Raw genomic sequence first — 23,570 nt, forward strand, 5'->3', positions numbered from 1 at the left:
TTAGCCTTTCAAGGTTTTTCGGGGATCATCCTGTTTGTCATTTCCTGTAGCACAAGTCCATTCCACTACAATTTTATAACACAGCTTTTTCCATCATTCCTCAATTGATGGACATTCCCTTGATTCTCAATTCTTAGCCTCCACCAAGAGTTGTCATAAATATTTTTTGTACAATTTTCCCCCATTCTCTTTTTCATGATTACTATTGTTAACTGTTTCCCTTCCATCCTATTCCCTTCCCCATGATATTTATTCTATTATCCATCTTCTTTCATCCTATCACTCTTCAAAAGGGATTTGCTTCTGTCTGTCCCCTCCCCCACTCTGCCCTTCCTTCTTTTGCCCCTATCTCTTTATCCCTTTCCCCTCCTATTTTCCTGCAGGGTTATAGAGATTACTCCACCCAATTGAGTGTGTACATTATTCCCTTCCTGAGCGAATTCTTATGAGATTGAGGTCTTTGAGCCAATTTACTGCCCAGATTAAATAGATTACTCCACCCAGTTGGGTGTGTCTATTAGTCCCTCCTTGAGGCAGCTCTGATGAGTTTAAGGTCTTTGAGCCTTTTCTGTAAATTCATTTACTGCCCTGCTCCTCTCCCATCTCTTCCCCTTCTCCATAAGCCTTTTCCTGTTACTTTCATGTAGGATTTCACTTCTGCCCTTCCCCCCCCCAATGAATTCCCTTCACCCCTCAATTTAACCCTAAAGATGTTATCATCTAGCTAAGTGACACAGTGGACAAATCATCACCCCTGGACCCAGGGGTATCCCAGCCAAAACTTGGCCTCAGACACAAGACAGTCACCCACTGTACGACCCCAGGTATGTCCTCCAGCTCCATTTTTTTTTTTTATGGTTCTCTAGGGTATTGTATTTGAAAGTCAAATTTGCCATTCAGTTCAGGTCTTTTCATCACAAATATCTGAAAATCTTCTTTTTCATTAAAGTTCCATTTTTTCTGCTGAAAGAAAATGCTGAGTTTTGCTGGGTAGGTGATTCTTGGTTGTAATCCCATTTCCTTTGCCCTTTGGAATATCATATTCCATGCCCTCTGGTCTTTTAATGTAGAAGCTGCTAGATCTTGAGCTATCCTGATTGGGGCTCCACAGTACTTGAATTCTTTCTTTTTGGCTGCTTGCAATATTTTCTCCTTGACCTGAGAGCTCTGGAATTTGGCTATAATATTACTAGGAGTTTTCTTTTGGGGATCTTTTTCTGGAGGTGGTCAGTGGATTCTTTCAATTTCTCTTTTAGCTTCTTCTTCTAGAATTTCAGGGCAATTTTCCCTGAGAATATCTTGGAAGATGGTGTCTGAGCTCTTTCCTTGATCATGGTTTTCAGGTAGACCAATAATGTTCAAATTATCTCTCCTGGACCTATTTTCCAGGTCAGGAGTTTTCCCCAGAAGATATTTCACATTACCCTCTCTTTTTGTATTCATTTGGATTTGCTTTATTGTGTCTTGGTTTCTCATAAAGTTACTGGCTTCCATTTGTTCAATCCTAATTCTTAGGCAATTATTTTCATCAGAGAGCTTTTGTACCTCCTTTTCCATTTGGCCAATTTGACTTTTCAATCTGTGGACTTTTTTCTCATGTCTTTCCTGCATCACCCTCATTTGTCTTTCCATTTTTTCCTCTACCTCTCTAACTTTATCTTCAAAGTCCTTTTTGAGCACCTCTATGGCCTGAGACCAATTCGTATTTTTCTTGGAAGCTTTAGATACAGGGGCCCTGATGTTGACATCTTCCTCTGAGGGTGCCCCTTGGTCTTCCTTGTTACTGAAGAAACTTTCTATAGTCCTCACCTTTCTCTGTTGGCTCATCTTGCCTTTCTTTTACTAGACTTTTAGCTCCTTAAAGTGGGGCGCTGTTTCCAGACTGCAGTATCCCAAGCTTAAGAAGTCCCAGGTGGTATGATTTAAGGAGAATCAGGTTCCCTAGCCCAGCCTGTTTCCTAGTTCTAGATGACCCCAGACCAACTTGCCAATCAACCAGCTTTGTGTGTTGTGGTTGTTAGCTCTGATGAGCCTGTGCCCCTCCCCCACCTGGGCCACTTCTACTCGAGCCTACCACCTGGTTCTCAGTAGGGGTGTAAAATCCAAGTTTCTTCAGTTTTTGTCACCTGATGTATAACTCAAATTTCTGAAGTTTGAGGATTTAACAGATATTTGGAAAGGAACTACCATTTTACTTTTCATATCAACCTGAGATTTATCATACTTTTAAAAATTTTCTCTCAGAAATATAAAGTTCATATTCTTTTTCCTAAAATTTTAGTGCCCTTTCACAGATTTCTTTGTGGCTCCTTCCTTGTTATATAAAAAAGTTTTTCTTTAGAGAAAAGAACAGTGTAATGGTACATCTATGACCCAATCTATGGAGCCTTAATAGCCCAGGAATTTCAAGGAAAAAGCCTATAAACTGATGGGCAGTTTACTGAATAAGAGTCACCTAGTAGAAAGATATCATATAAATCCACAGTGCAAGTAATGTGCTTTAGTGTTGTGTTATTCATCCTTCCTTAGGAAACCTGAAAGTGTGTGTGTGTGTGGGGGGGGTGCAGTTATGGTTATTGGAATATAGTCTTGAAAAGTTGGACTTAGATATCAAGTAGTAGAAAAAATCACAAGGTTTAGTTGAAAGCTTCAGATTGTTTTACTTCCCATATACTATTTTGGTAAATCAAATGGAAGATTATTTGAATGCCTGATCATATAAACAGCACAAAAATGTGATAAACTATTGAAGGTGACATAGATTTAATGCTCTGGTAGGGCAATTTTTCTTTGTCCTCTAAATCACCACTAGTCTTAAGTAAACAAAGTCTTAGTCTGTCTGTCTGTCTTTATCTTTTTATCCAGGAAATGGTAAAATGGTAGTAAGAAAACTGATTTTTCATGGCTTCAGGTTTTTTTCTCTCAATACATTGAATTTAAGCCTATTAATTTGGAATATAATTCCATCAGATTTAATAAACTAAGACACATTTAATTCAGGCTCAAAATATAATCTGAATCTCAAAATATAAAACATCAAAATAAAACGCCTGTATTATGACACTGAATTTTTAAGGTCCTTACCTTCTGAGACCTTCTGAGTAAATTAACAACCAGATTCTTCTAATCTATCTTAACCCAAAGTATAAATAATGGGGACACTATCTTTGACAACTTAATACAATAGAGATAATGTTAATATGTTGTTTTTTATGTCAACATGAGGTACAAAAGAACCTTCAGGTATGGTTTAGTGACCCCATTTCAATTTTACTCCACTACTTTGGCATTCCAAGGTAAAGTAAACTTGATTAGTTATGGGGGCCAAGGTGTGGAGCCAAAATGGAGATATAAAGTCTGCAATCTTTCAGAGCTCTCCAAACTCTGTCCCCTAAACAACTTTGAAAATCACCTTATACAGAATTCTGAGCAAAATTTAAGAAATAATAGTGAGTAATTTTTTCTTTCTAGGGTAGCTTAGGAGGAAAGAAAGAGAGATCTGTAAACACTGGGTGCAAGATGGCCTACAGTTTGACCTGGTGGAAGTGCCACTGGCTATAAGCCTTCAAAATAGTAATAATGTCAGCAGAAGAAGCAACAACAGTAGCAGCAATACAAGGAACACCCAATTCCTAGGGTCAGTAAGGAAACAATATCTGGTTAGAAAGCTTCTGTGAGATACTGTAAGCTAGTACTGGATGCAGAACCAGGAGTGATTTGGCAGTTCCAACACATAGTACCCAGTAATAGGTTTTAGTTGCAGAAGGAGATGAGTGATTGCATTAGCAAAGGATCAGGACCATACCTGGGAAAGGACCAGAGTATAAACCAAAACTACACCCTGGGTCATACCATTCTGGAAACATCAAAAACTTAAAGGCTTCCATACCTAACTGTGAAAACAGCAGAACATAAAAACTTAAAAGTTCAGACTAATAAACTTCCCATTCCCCAGGTGATTAAAGCCCAACTATAGCATAAAGTCCAAAAATAAATAAGCTTGAAAAATGAGCAAACAGCAATAACAACAAAGAACACAATCATAAAAAACTACTATGGTAACGGGGATTATCAAGATACAGCCTCAGAAGACACTTTTAAAAATACCTACAAGCAAAGCCTTAAAAAGAAATAGAGATTGGGCACAAGCCCAACAAGAATTTCTAGATTTTTTTTTAAAGATTAAGTTGATCAACAATGGCTCAAAAAGAGTGATCTGATTTTTTTCACTTGACCTTGATGCCCATGTTATAAATGTGTTATATAACAGAGAAAAAAAATATATTAAAGCTTCACCAACCAGAGGAACAAACCATGATTGTGCATAGAGACTTCTTTGCTTCATCAACCTTCTTCTCCTGGTACCACTCTCTTCAGTTCTTTATGATACTTTCCCCATTCTCCTTCAAACCATCCCAATATTCTTTTTCAGTGACTTTTGTTTGCTTATTATGTCTATAACCAACTCTAACTTTGGTTATTATAGAAAATTCAATTTCAGATCATCATCTCTCTTCCCTCTACATTCACTCTCTTAGTAACCTCATCAGGTCCTATGAGTATAATGATCATCTCTATGTTGATGACTCTTAAGTCTATTGACTTTCTCCAGTCTCTCCCCTCAGTTTCAGTTTCATATCACTAATCACCTAGTGAATATTCAAATTTGATGTTCCAGATGTATTTTATTTTATTTTTTATTTTATTTTATTTTACTTTATTTTTTGCAGGGCAATGAGGGTTAAATGACTTGCCCAGGGTCACACCCCTAGTAAGTGTCAAGTATCTGAGACTGGATTTGAACTCAGGTACTCCTAAATACAGAGCTGGTGCTTTATCCACTGTGCCACCTAGCTGCCCACCCAAGATGCATTTTAAAACCAATATATCCCAAATTGAAATTTCTCTTCCTTCCAAAATCTCCCCTCTTCCAAACATTCCCATTTCCATTGATTTCTATTTTCATCCTTCCATTCTCTAAGGTTCATAACTTCATAACTTCTTATTCTTCATTCTCATCGCACATACCAATTTTACCTTCACATCACTCACCTCAACTTCCTTTTCTCCACTCTCATAGCTATTAATTTAGTTCAAGCTCTCCTCTTCATCACAATAGGTTTCTAATTGATCCACCTGCCACAAGTCCTTCTTCACTCCAGGACTTCCTACACACTGCTGCCAAAATAATTTTCCTTAAACTCATCTTTGACCTTGTAATATAGTCTACTGGCTTCTTATTTTCTTTAGGAGCAAATAAATGTCTTCTGTTTTTCCATGAAAACCAGGAGTAATATTACTCCTATCCATTTTTCTAGTCTCAATGAATGTCACTACCTCTGAAATAGAATCAAAATGGTTTTATCTCTGTAACTCATACATGATATAGTACAATACCTATCTCTCTGCCTTTGCACTGGTCATCCCCATGCTTAGAATGCACTCCTTCCTTACCTCTACCACAGAGGCCCTCTCTGCCTTTAGTGATGCAGCTTAAGTACCAACCTCTAAATGAAGCTTTTTTCTTAAACCCTTCAACTCCTATTGCCTTCCCTCTAAAACTAGCTTATCTTTAACTACTATGTATATAATTCTATTTATTCAACTTGTATTTATGTTGATTTTATTTTATATTTATTTGTTGTTTCCCTTATTAGAATGTTAGCTCCTTGAAAGTAGGCATTGTTTTATTATTTAAATTGGATTCCTGACACATAGTAGGACCTAATATTTTTTGATGGATGGCTAGATTTTTTTTCCTATTAATGAGATGGTGATTTCCTCTTATGCTCCTTCACCTTTCTTCCTATTCTTTCCCTGCAGAAGTCCTTTTTAAAATAGTTATGTTCAAGTCACTGACACCTTTTTTTCAACTAATTCAGAGAAAAGTAAACAAAACTGGGAGTCATTTTGTCATCGCATCTGTATAAGTCAATATTTAGTGAGTTTGTGATATATTTAGCCAAGGGCAAATGCAGATCCAGCTTGATTACATTGGCAAGACAAATGTATTTGTTAATCATATTTTGGAAACAAGTTTCAAATATAAACAAAATATATTTGATTAAAAAAGGAAATAATATCCTGTGTTTTGGTTAAGCACTAGAAAATGGGAAGATATTTCTGGATTTTTATGTTTCAATGTCAAAAATATAGCAGGATTTTATGACTGTTGGAATTTGACATAGGTATCTAGATTGGATTCTTAGGCAGCCAAAGTGCACATGGGAGAAGTCTCTACAATTTTGAATCCATTTATTTGCATTCTACATTATTCATATTATCAGGAAACTGAAGTTATTGGGAAGTCAAATTTCATTATTGTAAGGAATAAAAAAATAAAGACTTTATAACTAGATAATATCTAAATATATTTAGATGACAATGCTAGTCCATTTTGAACCATCCACTTAAACTTTTTGCTTCATTGTATATCTTTGAAAAGAATTATGAATAGAAGACTTGAGAAATTCTGTTTTTCATGACACTGTAAAATGATTTGGTATTCTCATATGTCAGGCTACAAATGTTATGTTATGTTATATCACAAAGTACTTTTCTTTGTGTCTGTTTCTTTCTGCCTCTGCTTTTTGATGTTTCTCTCCATTTTTGTCTCTGCCTCTCTATCAATCTCTCTGTCTCTTTCTCCCCACTCTCTATCTCTGTCATTCTCTGTCTTTTTTCTCCCTATCTTTCCCTCTCTCTCTGTCTCTTTGTCTCTCTGTATCTCTCTTTGTATCTGTCTCTCTGTCTCTGTTTCTATCTATCTGTCTCTCTCCATCTCTGTCTGTGCCTCCCTTCCTTGCTCCCCATTTTTTATAAAACCCACAATTTCACTTGGTATGGGGAATTCTAAATGATGTGAGTAAACTCCTTCTACCAATGCAGATCAACACCTACTTTGTAACACAGCTGGCACAGTGGCAGGATGACTTAAGTCCAAATCTAGCCTCAGACACTTTCTAGTTTTATGGCCCTAGGCAAGTCATTTAACCTCTATTTACTTCAGTTTCCTCAATTTTAAAATGGGGATAATAATAGATACCTCCCAGGTTGGTGTGAGAACCAAATGTGATAATAATTGTAAAGTGTTTAGTACAGTGTCTGGCATACTAAGCACTATTTAAATATTACTTATAATTATTATTGCTCAGGGTCTTAGAGTATTTCTTGTGGCACTGAGATTAATTGACTTGACCAAGGTCAAAAAACCAGTAAGTATTAGATGTTGGACATGAATTAAAATCTTTCTGACTCTTAAGTTCTGGTTTCTGTACCCTATGCCACTACTTTTTCCATAAATATTTGACTAGAAATACATTTTGATAGAACTATGATAGAATTTCTTTCAGTAAAGGTGAGTTGAGGGGTTTTAGGTGAAGTGAAAAGAGATACTGAGAGTAAGGTTGCCTTAAAACACATTAATCTAAAATAACTGGAGACCAAAAAAACCCTATACAGAGGAAAAGCAGGGAAATTCTACATCCATCGATAATCTATCATCCATCCATCCATCCATCCATCCATCCATCTATCTATCTATCTGAATTTCTCTGTTTTTCCTCTGTATACATATGAGAAATATATATATGCACATATATGAGAAAAATATGTATATGAGAAGTGAAAGACTATATAAATATAACATTCAGAACTTTAAATATAAATTGAATAAAAATGATAAAGTTAAAATGATAAATTAGACAAGAAAATAAAGCATCATAATCTGTTTTTATAAGAAATAGAAATAAAGAAAATTAAGACATACAAAGAATACAAATGAGGAATTGAAAATAATTGCTATGAATAAAAAAAACCAATGCTATCACACAAAGCAAACCCCCAAATTGACATCATGAAAAAGAAATACAAAAGGAAATTATGTTATTCTGAAAGGCACCATAGAAAACAAATCAATATCAGTATTAAACTCATATGCTCAAAATGTTTATCATCTAAAATCATGAAGGAAAAATTAAATGAACTATAAGAAGATATAGACAGTAATACAGTAGTAGCAAGGGATTTTTAATCTCCCTCTCTCAGTTGTGGACAAGTCTAACAGAAAGTTACACAATTAAACTAAGCTGGAGAAGCCAGAGCTAAATGACTTCTTGTGTTTTCTAAATGGGCCTGCTATATTTCTTGGAAGCTCATGGAACAATTATAGAAAGGCTGATATAGTAAACCCATCCATAACACAATAAAAGTAATAATAGGCAGCACAAAGAAAAGACACTGCCAAAAATGTAGACTGAACCAAACAATCTGAAGTAATGAATTAGTAAAAAAGCAAAAAACAAAAACAAAACAAAACAGGACTGCTAAAAGCACAAAATTATTATTATTATCATTATCATTATCATTATCATTATCATTATCATTATCATTATCATTATCATTATCATTATCATTATCATTATCATTTTACTGGGCAATGAGGGTTAAGTGACTGGGCCAGGGTCACACAGCTAGTGTCGAGTGTCTGAGAACAGATTTGAACTCAGGTCCTCCTGAATCCAGGGCCGGTGCTTTATCCAGTGCATCACCTAGCTGCCCCAGAATTAATAAATATTTGAAATAGAAAATAATGCTGAAATCCATGCCAAAATTTCCGTGATGTAGCTAAAGTAATTCTCAAGGGAAATTATATCACTACAAACACATATTAACAAAATAGAAAAGGAAACATTTGATGAAGTGAATACACACACACACACACATATATACATACATACATATACATATACATATATACATATACATATACATATAAATATATAGGGGCAGCTAGGTGGTGCAGTGGATAGAGCACCGGCCCTGGAGTCAGGAGTACCTGTGACCCTGAGCATTGCCCCACAAAAAAAAAAAAAAAAGAAAGAAAAAAAAAAGGAAAGCAACAAATGAGTAAAACTAAAATAAGCACAAAAGAGGAAATATTTCCAATTAAATGAGTAATAAACTGGAAACAAAAATACTCTAGAAGTTTTCAATAAAATTTTAAAAAATTTGAAAGGCCTAATAAATTGATCAACTCCTACCTCATTTGATTAAAAAGAAGAAAGCAGAAAATCAAATTAACAAAACCATTAAGACATAAATTAAAATCACAACAAATAACAGTTTTAAAAGCATGACAGTTTTTCAAAGGCAAATCTTCCTCTCTTCCTATTCAGTTCTTTGCCTACACCATTATTCATGTAAAAGCTCATTCAAACATATTTAGTTTAGATAGTATGAAAAACAGGCCTTTTTTCATCCACTTGGAAAGCCAAAACTCTTGAATGATTATAACTATAAGTTACAGACAAAATGCTTTGTCAGAAACAGTTTCCACAAAGACAAGGTTCTTGACAATCAAAACTATTTAAAAAGTGGAATGAGCTACAAGTGTAAGTTATGTGTTCTATCTCATTTATGTGGGGACCAATTTTTAATTGGGGAGTGCTAGCTAAGTGGTTCACCACAATATTGGGGCAAGGAAGGAAACCGGCAGCCTCCCTCAAAACAGAACAGGATTTATTTTAATAAGAATGAACTTAAAAAAAATACAAACAGGACGAGTAGGATGAAGGGAAAGGAAATAAAATGGGGAAAGGGAAATTATAATACCTGAAAAAATACCACCCCCCAGGAATCAGCTGAAAATACACAGCAGAAGGCCTGTTGCTTTCCAGCTCCCACCTAGAATGCCCAATTCTCCTCCCCCAAACCTAGAAACACCCCACACAGCCCCAGCCAATGGGATGGCCGCTCTGACAGTCACATGACTGCCCTCACTAGGCTTCCCATCATTAAAATTCTGCCAGGCCCATGTAGGCGTCGGGGAGTGGTGATGATATGAGGTGCCAGAGCCCTGCCAATGGCTACAACCAGTGGGTGGAGCACCATGCAGTTTGCGGAGCCCCAGGCCAGTGCGCTCCGAGGCATAAAAACCTCAAATAACAATTAATTCTTTACCTTTACAATCTTCAAGTGTGCCCAAAGACATGTGGCACATAAGTGTTTAATAGATTCTGGTTGAACAGAATTGAATTGAATTGAGGGATTGATGGCTACTTGTCAAGTAGGTAAAACTACATCCACAGGCTAAACTAAGCTGACTGGTATTATGGGATTGAAACATTGGTAGGCTAGCATGTGATATAAATTGTCTGTCTTTTATGATTAACATAAGAACAATTAACACGCCTTCCCCTTGTGCCTTTATCCTTTCTGCCTCATCCCACCCTCACCCACAGGTGTTTTAATACTTATGAATGACATTATGTACAAAATGCAAACGTATGTACCAGAATTACCTGGAGATGACACTGCAGAAGACTGTTGTACATTTATGTGGTGGTAGTTGGGGTTTGTCCCTTAAACCATATAGAAGTGGGAATATGATTTTAGATGGCAGTCATCTGAATTCATGCTTCTCATTTTTTAGAAATATATTCAAAGAAGAAAATGTAGAAGGAATGAGAAGGTTTTTGTTATGTAGGCAACACTTATTTCTTAAAGGGAAAATAAAAGATTAGATTGAGGATTTCTAATAAATAAATAGCTGTACTTTGGGGTGACTTTTTTTTCTATTGGCAATAAAATGCATTTGGCTGGATGAAGATCAATTTTAAGTGACCTACTACTTAAGGAATAGTTTTTACAATTTATTTTAGATGGGCTTTAGGTATCTTAATTTTTTTATCAAAGGATGATGATGTTAATCAGTGGGTGATAGCAAATTACAACACAAAGTCAAGGACAAAAGCAGAAGTTACCTCCTTCAACTGACGAAAGTTAGACCCATGCAAATAATTTGCTTTACATTGGATTTTTAGGTCCCTTTTACTTGCCTAATTAAATTGACCTAAATTAAATTTACTGACCTAAATTACTAAAGTCTAAATTAACTGGATTCCTTGTCTTTTTTGTATTAAAATTTATTTTATTTTAAATTCACTAAAGAAAACAAACATTTCAGTGTCATAGTACAATAATAAAGATGATTGACCACAAAACTGCAAATCTACCATGTAAAATTTGGTAGTCTAGCATGCAACAAAGTTTTCATGTAATTTGTTTTACATTTTTCCCCTTTTTTATTCCCTCCCCCCACCCTAGAGATGGCCATCATTAGACACAAATAGGTATATATATATAAAATTATTTTATATATACTTCTATTATCAGTTCTTTCTCTGGATCCAGATGGCATCTTTCTTCATGTGTTCTTTATAGCAAATTTGGGTATTTATAATCGTCAAAATTATTTAGTCACTCAAAGCCATTCTTAAAATAATGTTACTATTAGCACACAATGTTCTCTTGCTTCTTCCCACTTTGCTCTTCATTATTTTGTGAAAGTCTTTCCATGGCTTTCTAAGATCATTGAACTCATCATTTCTTATAGAACAATAGTATTCCATCACAACTGCACACCACAACTAGTTCAGCCATTACCTTTATAATACATGAAAGTCACTTTTTATTGTATTGTTCCTGGTGAAATATGTGATTGATCTAAGTAGTGAAAATGGGTAATGAACAGTAGAAATTATATCTATGTGAATCAGATAATTTTATATATACTTTTGATTGGTAGACTGTCATAAAAAGGAAACCAAAAAGGTTTCTGAACGACTTTGAATGCCAAACATAGGATTTTCTATTTGCTCTTGAAGGTGATTGGGAGCCATTGGAATTTTTTGAATGGGAACTGATATAAATATGCTTTAGGAAGATTAATTTGACAACCAAGTAGAGGATGGACTGGATTGGTAAGAAAATGAGGCAGGGATCCAAACATTTGATTTATTTACTGAATATATTCATACACACTGAAGTTGATAGGGATAATTCCAGGAGAAGTATAAAAATAGGTCCGCCTAGTAATTTCACACTTGAGTGTTAATATGCTATGAGGTACTTATAAAGGACAAAATGCATTTAAAGTGGAAACAAAAAAACTGTAGAAATGATTAATACAATTTTTAAAAGTGGTTTTTTGAAAGACCTAATAAAATTGATCAACTCTTCCTTTGACTGGTGAGTTCCCCTTTGCAATATCCATTTCAGGGAGAGCCGGAGTCACTCATGCTCATTTCTTCACTTCTTTCATGCCTTTCCTCCTTACTCTGAGGATTCACTCACCTTGCTACAAATAGGTTTAGGTAATTCCTCTATCCATCCGCACTCCAACCTGTACTCCTCCACCCATCAGAGCCTGGTACATAGAAGGGTTTAATAAATGCTTTATCCATCTAACTACGAGCTCCATATATTTTCCATATATTTCATATTCCATATATTTCCACTGATTTTCTCCCATGCCTGGAATTTTCTTCCTCCTTATCTCTGCCTCCTAGATATTCTTGATTCCTTCCTTCCTTCCTTCCTTCCTTCCTTCCTTCCTTCCTTCCTTCCTTCCTTCCTTCCTTCCTTCCTTCCTTCTTTCCTTCCTTCCTTCCTTCCTTCCTTCCTTCCTTCCTTCCTTCCTTCCTTCCTTCCTTCCTTCCTTCCTTCCTTCCTTCCTTCCTTCCTTTCTTCCTTTCTTTCTTTTGTTTTTGTTTAGAATTTTACTTTCCAAATTGCATGTAAAAACAAATTTTGACATCAAGTTTTTAAAACTCTGTGTTCCAATTTATCTTCCTCCCTCTGTCCCCAACCTCCCACTCCCAAGAACTCAAGCAATTCAATATAAGTTATGTATGAGTAGTCATGGAAAAGATCTCCACATTAGCCAGGTTGTGAGAGAAAACAGACAAAAACAAAACTTCAGATTAAGAAACTATCAAAAAATATAATTCAATCTGTTTTCAGATACCATCAGTTCTTTCTCTGTAGATGGACTGCAATTTTCATGAGTCCTTCAGAGTTTTATTGGATCACTGCATTGCTGAAAATAACCATGTATTTCACAGCAGACCATCTTACACTATTGATGTTATTTTGTATAATAGTACATTTCACTTCCTTCAATTCATGTAGGTCTTTCCAGGTTTTTATGATAGCATCCTATTCATCATAACTTTTATATAGTACCTTAAACTTGACAAAGAATTTTCTTCACAATAGCCCAGCAAAGTAAGTACCATACGTTTTGTCATTATAATCAATCATCATAACTCTTTCCCTCCATCCTATTCCCTTCCCATTATATTCACTCTATTTTCTATCTTCTTTTACCCTATTCCTCCTCAAAAGTGTTTTGCTTCTGACTTCCTCCTCCCCTGCTCTGTTCTCCCTTCTTTCACCCTTCCCTCTTTATCCCCTTCCCCTCCTACTTTCCTGCAGGGTTAGATAGATTACTCCATCCAATTGGGTGTGTATGTTATTCCCTCCTTGAGCCAACTCTGATGAGATTAAGGTCTTTGAGCTAATATGTAAGGCTCCTTCACCTCCCCCCATCTCTCCCCTAGCTCCATACACCATTGCATTCTTTCTTGTATCAGCTAAAATAGTACCTTCTCTTGAGAAACATTCCCTATTTCTTCTTATTGTTAATGCTTTCCTTCTGAAGTTAAATGTGATTTATCCTGTATATATGCTGTTTGTAGATAGTATGTACAGTTGTGAACATCTTGATTTCTTTTTCTTTTCTTTTTTTGTTTTTGGTAAGGTGATTGGGGTTAAGTGACTTGCCTAGGGTCACACAGCTAGTAAGAGTCAAGTGTCTGAGGTCAGATTTGAACGCAGGTCCTCCTGAATCCAGGGCCAGTGCTGAATCCACTGCACCACCTAGCTGCCTTGAACATCTTGATTTCTACATTGCAAGGTTCTTAAGGGAAGGGTCTTATTTTTTCTTTCTTTTTTCTTTCTTTCTTTCTTCTTTTCTTTCTTTCTTTCTTTCTTTCTTTCTTTCTTTCTTTCTTTCTTTCTTTCTTTCTTTCTTTCTTTCTTTCTTTCTTTCTCTCTTTCTCTCTTTCTCTCTTTCTCTCTTTCTCTCTTTCTCTCTTTCTTTCTTTCTTTCTTGGTATTCTTAGCACTCAGATCAGTGTCACAGACTAGATACTAAATAGATGCTCATTGACCTGAAATGACTCTCTGAATAGAGGTAAAACTAAGGAACTTTTACAACCTATTCTAATTCCCACTTACAGTTTCACCTACTTATATTTCTCTCTCTTATAATCCTAATTTCAGCACATTAGCTGTTGGTGCCATGACTAGTCAAAAAATTATTCTATCTACTATTGACCTTACTAGTTTTAATGTTATTCCAGGCTTCTCACCCAAAGTCACCATTCAGACCAGTTTACATGTATGTATACACATGTTATTAATTGTTATATATGTATAGTTTTAATATACTAAAATAATGTGAATATATTATATATTAATAAAATAGGTATTATAAAAGCACCTATGTGTCTGGAAGCCTAATGGTGATACTGTAGACAGGGTCAGGAACTTAATAAATATAGATAAAATAGATATTGAATAATCTTTTTTATTATGTCCTGTCAAAATAAACAATAAAATATTCCTATCAGCTAATAAATTCTAATAATTATGGGGATTGAGAACCTGATAAGGGTAGAGGCCTTCCCGAGAATTATCTACAAAATATTTTTATATCAATGACTATAATCTTCTCCAGGAGGGATTCCTTTTCTTTATATATTGCATTTAAAGTTTGTAGTCAAGAACGTTTGAATTGCCTATTTTCTACAATTAGCCTGCTTCCAAAGCCACTAGAGAATAGGTTATTATTTTCAATATCTATTTTTAAAAGTTGTCATGCTTGCATTTCTTCATAATCACCAAGTTTAATTTAGATTTCTTTTTTTCTCATACTCAGTGGATTATATCTGATTTTCTATTATTCTTCAATCGCTATCTACAATTCTGTGTCATATTAAAATATTGAGCTTCTCATCATTCATACTGTACTGGTAAAAATATTTTCATATTATTTTGATGTCAGCTACTTTAAGATGCTCTAATCTGGGTGAATATGTACTAAAAGTAATACCTCATTGTCAAAGAAGTATCCTTCAAGATTCATGACATTCTTTACAACTTCCTCCCTTTCACTTTCTAAGAGTCAAAATGTTTTGGCTAATAATGGGATTGGTTTTGTGAGATTTAAAATTGGATATTAGATCATAAATCTCCCCTACTTAACCTTTCCCTTAATTTATCTCCCAGACTAGTAAATGGAAGAAGCTTCTGGTTTTCTAGATAGAGCCTTTATTGTATAGTAGTCACAAGGTGATGTTGATTAGAAGGATAGGAAAGTAGAAACACAATACAAATCGTCTTAAGTCTAAGCTTAGTCTGTATTCCTTATAAAAACTCACCTAAACGGAAGGCCTCCTTTGGAGAGAGAGAGAGAGAGACCGTCTGTGCAGTGCCGTTAGGAGACCAGCAGAGCCGGAAAAAGCCCCACTTCCGTTCTCTCCTTGCCTTTTCAGCTCGCACCCCGGAAGTCGAGTGCATAACAGGCAGTCTGACATGCGCAGCAGGCGGACTGGCATGCGTAGCTCATGCCATTGGTCTCCTCCCCGAAAGGGTGGTCCTTCAAAAAACTGGCGTCTTTCAGTTATCCTAACTGACTTTTAAAAAACTTTCATTTTTTTTTTACCACAGTTTTAATCTTCTTATTTTTAGTAGTATTGTTATCTTTTGATTTTACTTCATAAGTATTTCCTTTTACAAACTAACCTACCACCACTGCCCCCAATCCTCTAATCAATCCCTTCTTGTGACAAATAAAAAATAAACATTGAAGTTAATTGACTCCTGCTAAGAGAGTATACTACATACTACAGGTATAGATTCCAACTTTCTACCAAGGGAGACATGGGGTACTTACTTTTCAGTTCTTCAGGGTTTATAATTTTCATTATAATTATTTTAGTTTTCAAATTCTTTAACTGTTAATACCATTTAAACTGTTTTAGCTAAAATAATAATGGTTACTGGCCAGAATCTAGATGGGAACATTTTAGCTAAGGTTTTATATTTTTAAAAATTATATATCTGGAGATGGTGCTAAATAAAATAACTAAAAATAAGTCCAATGTTTATTTGATAGTGACCACAACCGACAAGGTATAAATGTAGTAAAGGAAATATATTATATGATAAATCTAATAACTATTATAAGGAATAGAACATCACTACACAATGAAATCTTCATTTTTACTTTTGGATTCTAGTTGTGATGAATGACAAATTGGTATCAGTATGAATCAGTCTCAAGTTCTGAAGGATCTAGTCATTTGAAAAGTTATAGTCTGGTTTGTATTTTGCAAAGGCATCACTGCATGAATAAAAGGAAGTTTATTGTGATGGCATAGCTTCCATGCAGATCTTTTTAAAAAATTCAGTGGCATGCTTTTAAAATACTTAAAAGGGATTATTTGAGAAAAGGATGTTTGATCATAACAAGATCTGTTCATAGTTGTATGTATAATTTTATATATACATATATATGAATAAATATGTGTGTATGTATATATGTAAATATGTAAAACTTATCTTTTCAAATATAAGCTTATAGCTATGTTTATATATATATATGTGTGTGTGTGTGTGTGTATGTTGATATTCAGATCTCTCTCTGTAAAGGCCTCTCTATGTTTACAATGTATACATGTGTGTATATATGTGTATATATGTAAATGTCTTCATGTGTTATTGATTGAAATATCACTTCCAAAGAAAGTGCTGTTTTTCCCCAAAAACCAAATCTTATATTAACAGCTACTATTTTCTTAAATCCCTTCATTATATCTTTCTTTGGCCTATGGCTTGATTTAAAGTATATAAAGATGCCTAGACATATACTCTCACAAAGGAATAATGATGTCAGTAACTTTGGAGGGGTTATTGTTGACAAGATTCTGGTCCAAAGCAAGGGATATACAGGCAGTTCAAGTACAAGGAGGAAGTGTGAATCGAATGAAGGCAAACAAAAGGAAATGATTATTTGATTGTAGATGGCAGCCAGGGGCATACAAAGCCATGCAGATTGTGCAGGTTTTGGTGTCTACTTTCCTGCTGAGCAGCAATTGAGAGGAAACAAAAAGGCATTAACATGTTGCCCTCCACACACAATACCAGTTAATTGTCCCTCAGTACAGAGAAGGAACATGACTGAAATACCCATGCCCCCAACTAGTCTCCCATGCATACACATTATGACTTAGTTTATTCTATTTTTCATATAGTAAGTTTCAACCTGTTTTAAGACCAACCTTCAGAGAGTTGTTGTTATTTTGTTTCAAATTCCATATTTTAAAAAGTCAAAGGGAACCAAAACAATGAAGTCAAAGTATCCAGAAAATTTTATAAGTAAAAACTGCTTCTTTTTCTGCCACCCACTCATTTAAAATGGTCTGTATGTGTATAGTTTCAATTAAATTGAATTTCAGTCACATTTCTTGTGTGCCTCCTATGTACCACCCAATGTGTTCCTTGAAGATCATTTTCTTGAATAACTTATTTATGGTATCTAAACACCTTCATTTATGTTACCATTAATACTTCATATTTCACAAGGCAAACAGATACTGGACATTCAAGAGTTGGTGACAAACTCCATCAGCAATAAGAATGAACATTTCAGATGGGCAATTCATGTTTCATTCCAACATTCAATCTTTATCATTTATTTATGTCAAATAATGACTTAAATAATTCGCACAAAGATAAATAAATATAAAATATTAACAAAGTAGATAAATTCTAGTTTCAGAAATCACTAACGACTGTGGAGGAACAATGAAGTCCATTTGTGGGAGATTGCAGTTGAGTGAGCCACCTTGAATGGATATAGGATTCCAAGAATCAGAGATGAGGAAAAAGTACATAGGACACAGCCTGTGCAAACTAAGGAAGCTAGCAAAAGATGAAAGTAATCAATGGAAGGGGAGGAGTTCAGGAAGACAGGAACTGTGTGCACCAGTGGTGGAGCTATGATTTGGTCTAATCATTCTAGGAAAACTATTCAGAATTATACAAACAATTCACTGAATTATAAGGAGAGAGTATTGTTGAAGTGCAAAATGCATAATTTCAATTATTTTAACTGAAAATTTTCTTGTATAAATAAAACCATTGTAGCCAAAAATATAAGGAAAGCAGAAAATTTGGAGAAAACTTTCATAGACAGTTTCTCAGATAGGATATGATTGTATTGGAATACTGCTATGATTATAAGAAATGATAGAGGGCAGCTATTTGGCAAAGTGGATAAAGCACCGGCCCTGGATTCAGGAGTACTTGAGTTCAAATCTGGGCTCAGATACTTGACACTTACTAGCTGTGTGACCCTGAGCAAGTCACTTAATCCCCATTGCCCTGTAAAAAAAAAAAAAGGTAAAAAAAAAAAAGACATGATAAGCTGGTTGATTTAGAAAAACATGGAAAGACTTGAACCTATGAATATTTCTTTAGAGAAAGAAATGAGAAATAGAAATATACATAGTATGATCTTATATGTATAGTATATGTATATGCATATATGTTTGTTTATAGATATATGTGTATATACACATTAACACTTATATGTGATACACACATATACATATATATGTACACACATGCACATTATATATGCATGTGTGTGTATGTGTGTGTGTGTGCGTGCGTGTGATTTGTTTATCCCCATTTAATTGTAGCCTTCTCTAGGGCAAAAGGAGAGGAAGAAACAAAATGAAGTAAAAAGTACACAGTAGAGAACAAAAGAAGGCCTGGTAGGAAGCAAAGAAAAGCTGTAGCATGTATTGTTGATTGATTATACTATTGGTTTTCTTGAAATAGAAATTTTTGTTTTATATTAAATTCTCTTATGTTCTGTATACATGGAAATTTTTTTTTCTTGTTTTGTATTTAAGATTAAAATGAATTAACATTTGCACAAAAAGACAAAACAAAATAAACATAAAGTCACTGAATTATTCATACTCTTTGACCTAGCAATCAATTATTGATTAAATAACCTAAGAAACTCAAAGGAAAAAAGGAAGCTCTCCCTATATTACAATGTTCATGACATTATTTCTTATGGTTTTGTCTGTTGTTTGTCCTTCATTCTGGAAGAGGACTGGGACATGGAGTGATGTCATGACTTGCAGCAAATTGGATGTAAGTGAGGGAAGGCTGTGCAAGGTCACTGACCTCATTCTTTCCTTAAGAGTCATCTAGGTCCAGTGGCAAGATATTTATTAAGATGACTGGAGGGGCAGCTAGGTGGCACAGTGAATAGAGCACCAGCCCTGGAGTCAGGAGTACCTGAGTTCAAATCCGGCCTCAGACACTTAACACTTACTAGCTGTGTGACCCTGGGCAAGTCACTTAACCCCAATTGCCTCACTAAAAAAAACAAAAAACAAAAAAGATGACTGGAGATCAACAAATCGAATCAACAAAACTCGAACCCCCCCCACACACACACACCTATTTTGTGATTTAAAGTCCTTTTTTGTGGCAGTTGTTTACTTAGTGAAGTTTTAATGTTCATACCCATTGTAAAGTCAGTGAGGCCTACATTCCCCTTTAGAGAAGTTTTATTTTTCATTTTTATTCCCACTCCTTTCCCTATTGGTTTTGGTATCCCAGATTGCCTAGCTCATTTAATCCTACTTGCCTCAGATTTATTCACTAGATTAATGCCAGTGCAACCCCCAACCCACTCCCACCTCCATTCCTAACAAAGCATATAACTATTTACTAGAATCTTTAAAATAACTGTAATTTATAAATGTGATACAGAAACTGATGTTATTGATATTAGTTCCCATTGGGAACTGCATTTAGTGCAATTTTAAGGTATACAATTTTTCTTTCCTTTGTACACCTTAACGACCAGTCACCTGTCTGCCTCTCATCCCTGAGGACTGATGAAAATAGGTACTTTTGTCTGTGAATTGTAAGGTAGCAGCTATGGCCAGGCTAGTGGCATCTCTATTGATCTTTTTTCTCTGTTTTCCTAGGTGGCAGCCACAAGTTATTGTTTCCACTTATTGCAAGTAACTGGATTTCAGTAAGGCATTTGGCAAAATCTCTCATGATAACCTTGGGGATCAGATTAAGTGATTGGGCAGGGGGGGCGGATGGGGAAGGTGGTCATGGCAGAATATAATATAATTAGGTATCTTGGGAATTAGTTAATGACCATACTGGATTATTGGCCAGGAGAAATGTGTGATATGTTACAAGGTTCTCTTTGTAGTCTTAGTCTTATCAAGAGCTTTTGGCAATGACATTGATATCATGTTTATCAAATTTTCTAATGGCATAAAACTAAGAAATATAGTAAATATGTTAGATAATGGAAATCAGAATTCAAAAGGATCTACATAGGCTTGAACTGTATGTTAAATCAAATAAGATGAAATTTCAGATATGTCACAATTAATGTGAAGGATTCCCCGGAAAGTTGTCTCAATATTTGAATTGACACTTCATAATTCCATCAGACTGGAGCACTATATTTTACATAATTATAATTTCAAATAACATAACTTTGAACATATATGCCTACTTCACAGGACATATTATTTGTGTCAGTTGAGGCTTAGCTGTAAATCCCTACGCTAAGGTCCTACTGTAATACGTCATTCTAGCATAGAAATCACTTTGAGTCCATAAAGAATATGTCAGTAGAATATAAACCTTGGGCTCAAAATACTAATCCATAAAGGATTCAAAAATAAGTCCAATGCCTGTTTTTTGAGCCTCAGTATAGCTAAATTTTGAGACATTCATCACTATGTTTACTGAAGGGGGAATTTTTTTTCATCAATCAAATCAACATGAAAATATGATTTACCTAGTTATAGAGCAATTGTGAGCAATAAAATAAAACTTAAATGAAGAAATATAAAGTGTTGTACTTACTTTGATACTTCAATAAATCTATAGTCTTGTCAATGTGGTTATTGTTTCCATTGATGTAGATACAAATTCATATGCAATAGAAGTATAATCTTAAATTCAAGACCCATGCAACTATATTTGTTTGCTTGTTTTCTAGAAAAGGTATTAAAATATCCTCAAGACTTAAATGGTTCAGAGGAATAAAGACTTGGGCAGTTGATATATTTACCTGATTACCTCAATATAACAACTAGGCCATAAGTATTTTGATGGGCTTCCCCTCTCAGACTTCCAATCAACTGAAGAGCAGAATGATCAATACTATCACAGGGAACCCTTGATCTCTATTGTATTCTCATTGAATATCTTTTCCCTATTCTGAGTATCCTTCCCATGAATTAGCCAGATAAGCCTCCTTTTGTTAACTGCCAGATGTTCAACAGGTGCTCATGGCATTTCAATTTTGAAATGAGTTACCAACTGGATTGTCAAGACTGGCCTACTACTCTACATATGCATTTTTGTTCTATGTGACTTTTTTCTGTGTCCTACGATAAGTTCCCAGAGAGGATCCATCCTTCCACATCATCTATACATATTGTACTTGTGGGGACCAGTTTTTAATTTGGGAGTGTTAGCTAAGCGGCTCGCTGCAATATTGGGGCAAGGAAGGAGACCGGCAGCCTCCCTCAAAACAGAACAGGATTTATTTTAACAAGAACGAACTTAAAAAAAAAACAAAACACAAACAGGATCAGTAGGATTAAGGGAAAGGAAATAAAATGGGGAAAGGGAAATTATAATACCTGAAAAAATAGCACCGCCCAGGAATCAGCTGAGAATATGCACCAGAACTCCTATTGCCTGCCAGTGTCCAGCTAGAATGCCCAATTTTCCTCCTCCAATCCCAGAAAAACTCCACACAGCCCCAGCCAATGGGATGGCCACTGTGACAGTCACATGACTGCCCTCACTAGGCTTCCAATCATTATAATTTTGCCAAGCCCATGTAGGCGTCGGTGAGTGGTGATGAAGTGAGGTGCCAGCACCATGGCAACAGCTACAACCAGTGGGTGGAGCACCGGGCAGTTTGTAGAGCCCCAGGCCAGTGTGGGCTGAGGCATAAAAATCTCAAATAACAATTAATTCTTTACATTCCCCTCTTTGTTTCGTCAAGAAACACAGGGTATTTCCTTGATGGATCAATAAATAATAAACAATAAAAAATAAATAAATTTTAAAAAATAACAGAACATTATAACCAATGCTAACAAACAATATACTAATAACAATATAGGAAAGGGAAAATACATATTACAGATGATATATATAGTAACAGAAGGAAAAACAAAAATGTCATTTCAAGTCCTTAAAATCTTGTCTTTGAAGGAGGGTTGAGATGTCATAAGGGGAACTGGACTCTGGTCTGGATTCTGGCTGTCTCTAGATTCTGGTTGTCTCTGGAACTGCTAAATTTTCATTAATCTTTAGCATAGTATTGTCCAAAAATTTTCCAATTAAACAATGGAAGTTCTTCAAAATGTACAAAACAAGTTTAAACTTGATATATATACAGCATATTGGAGTCCCCCCTTTGGAGGATACTCATATCCATACGCAATACAAAATTGAGACAGTTATGACATTACTAACACTTTTTACCACTATATGTCTGGATCAAGGCCAAATTTAGTTATGTGTCCATGATGACACCTGAAAATGTTATGGAAAGGTTACCATACCACATCTCGTGGTGCATAGACATCAAATAATTGTGCTAGGCCTCAGGTGGATGGATTCTGACCATGCCACCAGATTGAGTGAAGAAGCCAAGTTAAGTTAAACCAGGTACATGCATTAGGGCTAACATGACACCAGAACATTTTTGGAGTGAGAGAGGAAGAAATTGGACTATGTCCAGTAATTGTGCTCTGCATAGCTGCTCTCATAAGCAAACTATGGACGTCCTGAATGTATTTGGCTGTTCTCTCAGCCTCCATCAGGGTATGTTACATGTACCTGTTTCTCTTCCTTTTGTACATATATTCTCTCCAGGGCCTGCAACGTGGAGTTGAACCATCTCCATTAAGCTCATTGTAAGAGCAATTAGTCTCTGAAATGGTAAGTTTCCATAAATCATAAATCTCATATTAATTTCACCAAAGACAATTTGATGGTAAAAATATGTGCTACACTGCATAACTTAGGATATACTTGAAATACACACACACACACATATAGATATAGATATAGATATAGATATTGATAGATATATAGATATAATCCCAAACCATACCCAGAGTATAAATAGTCACAATGACATACAAATGGTAAATGAATGTAAATGGCTGATATTATTAAACATTATTACAGAATCTTCATTAAGCAAGTAAACCACATCATCTTGTCCATGAATTCTCTATCTAGTACAATGACAATAACAGATACTTGAAATGCTAAATAATTTATCAAAAGGAAATAAAACATCAGCAAGACTCAATATGTTCATTAATTGCCTTATAAATCAAGCAATAATATTCAATAACCCTTTCTAGAAGACAGGGCCATGTGCTCTTGTTGGAGAAGTTCTTCACTTGTAGGAGGAAAAGCTTGTTTAAGGTAAGAGCTTATCATGCTAGAACTTGGGGTATACCACATTTTTTAAACTGGTTCCCCAATTCTCTGCATGCCAAAGTGGCAGGGGTTTCTGAATCATCATTGATTCTTCTAATGCTGTCATAATGACCGTTATGGTA

This window comes from Dromiciops gliroides, chromosome 5, assembly GCF_019393635.1.
Source record: "Dromiciops gliroides isolate mDroGli1 chromosome 5, mDroGli1.pri, whole genome shotgun sequence".
Lineage (NCBI taxonomy): Eukaryota > Metazoa > Chordata > Mammalia > Microbiotheria > Microbiotheriidae > Dromiciops > Dromiciops gliroides.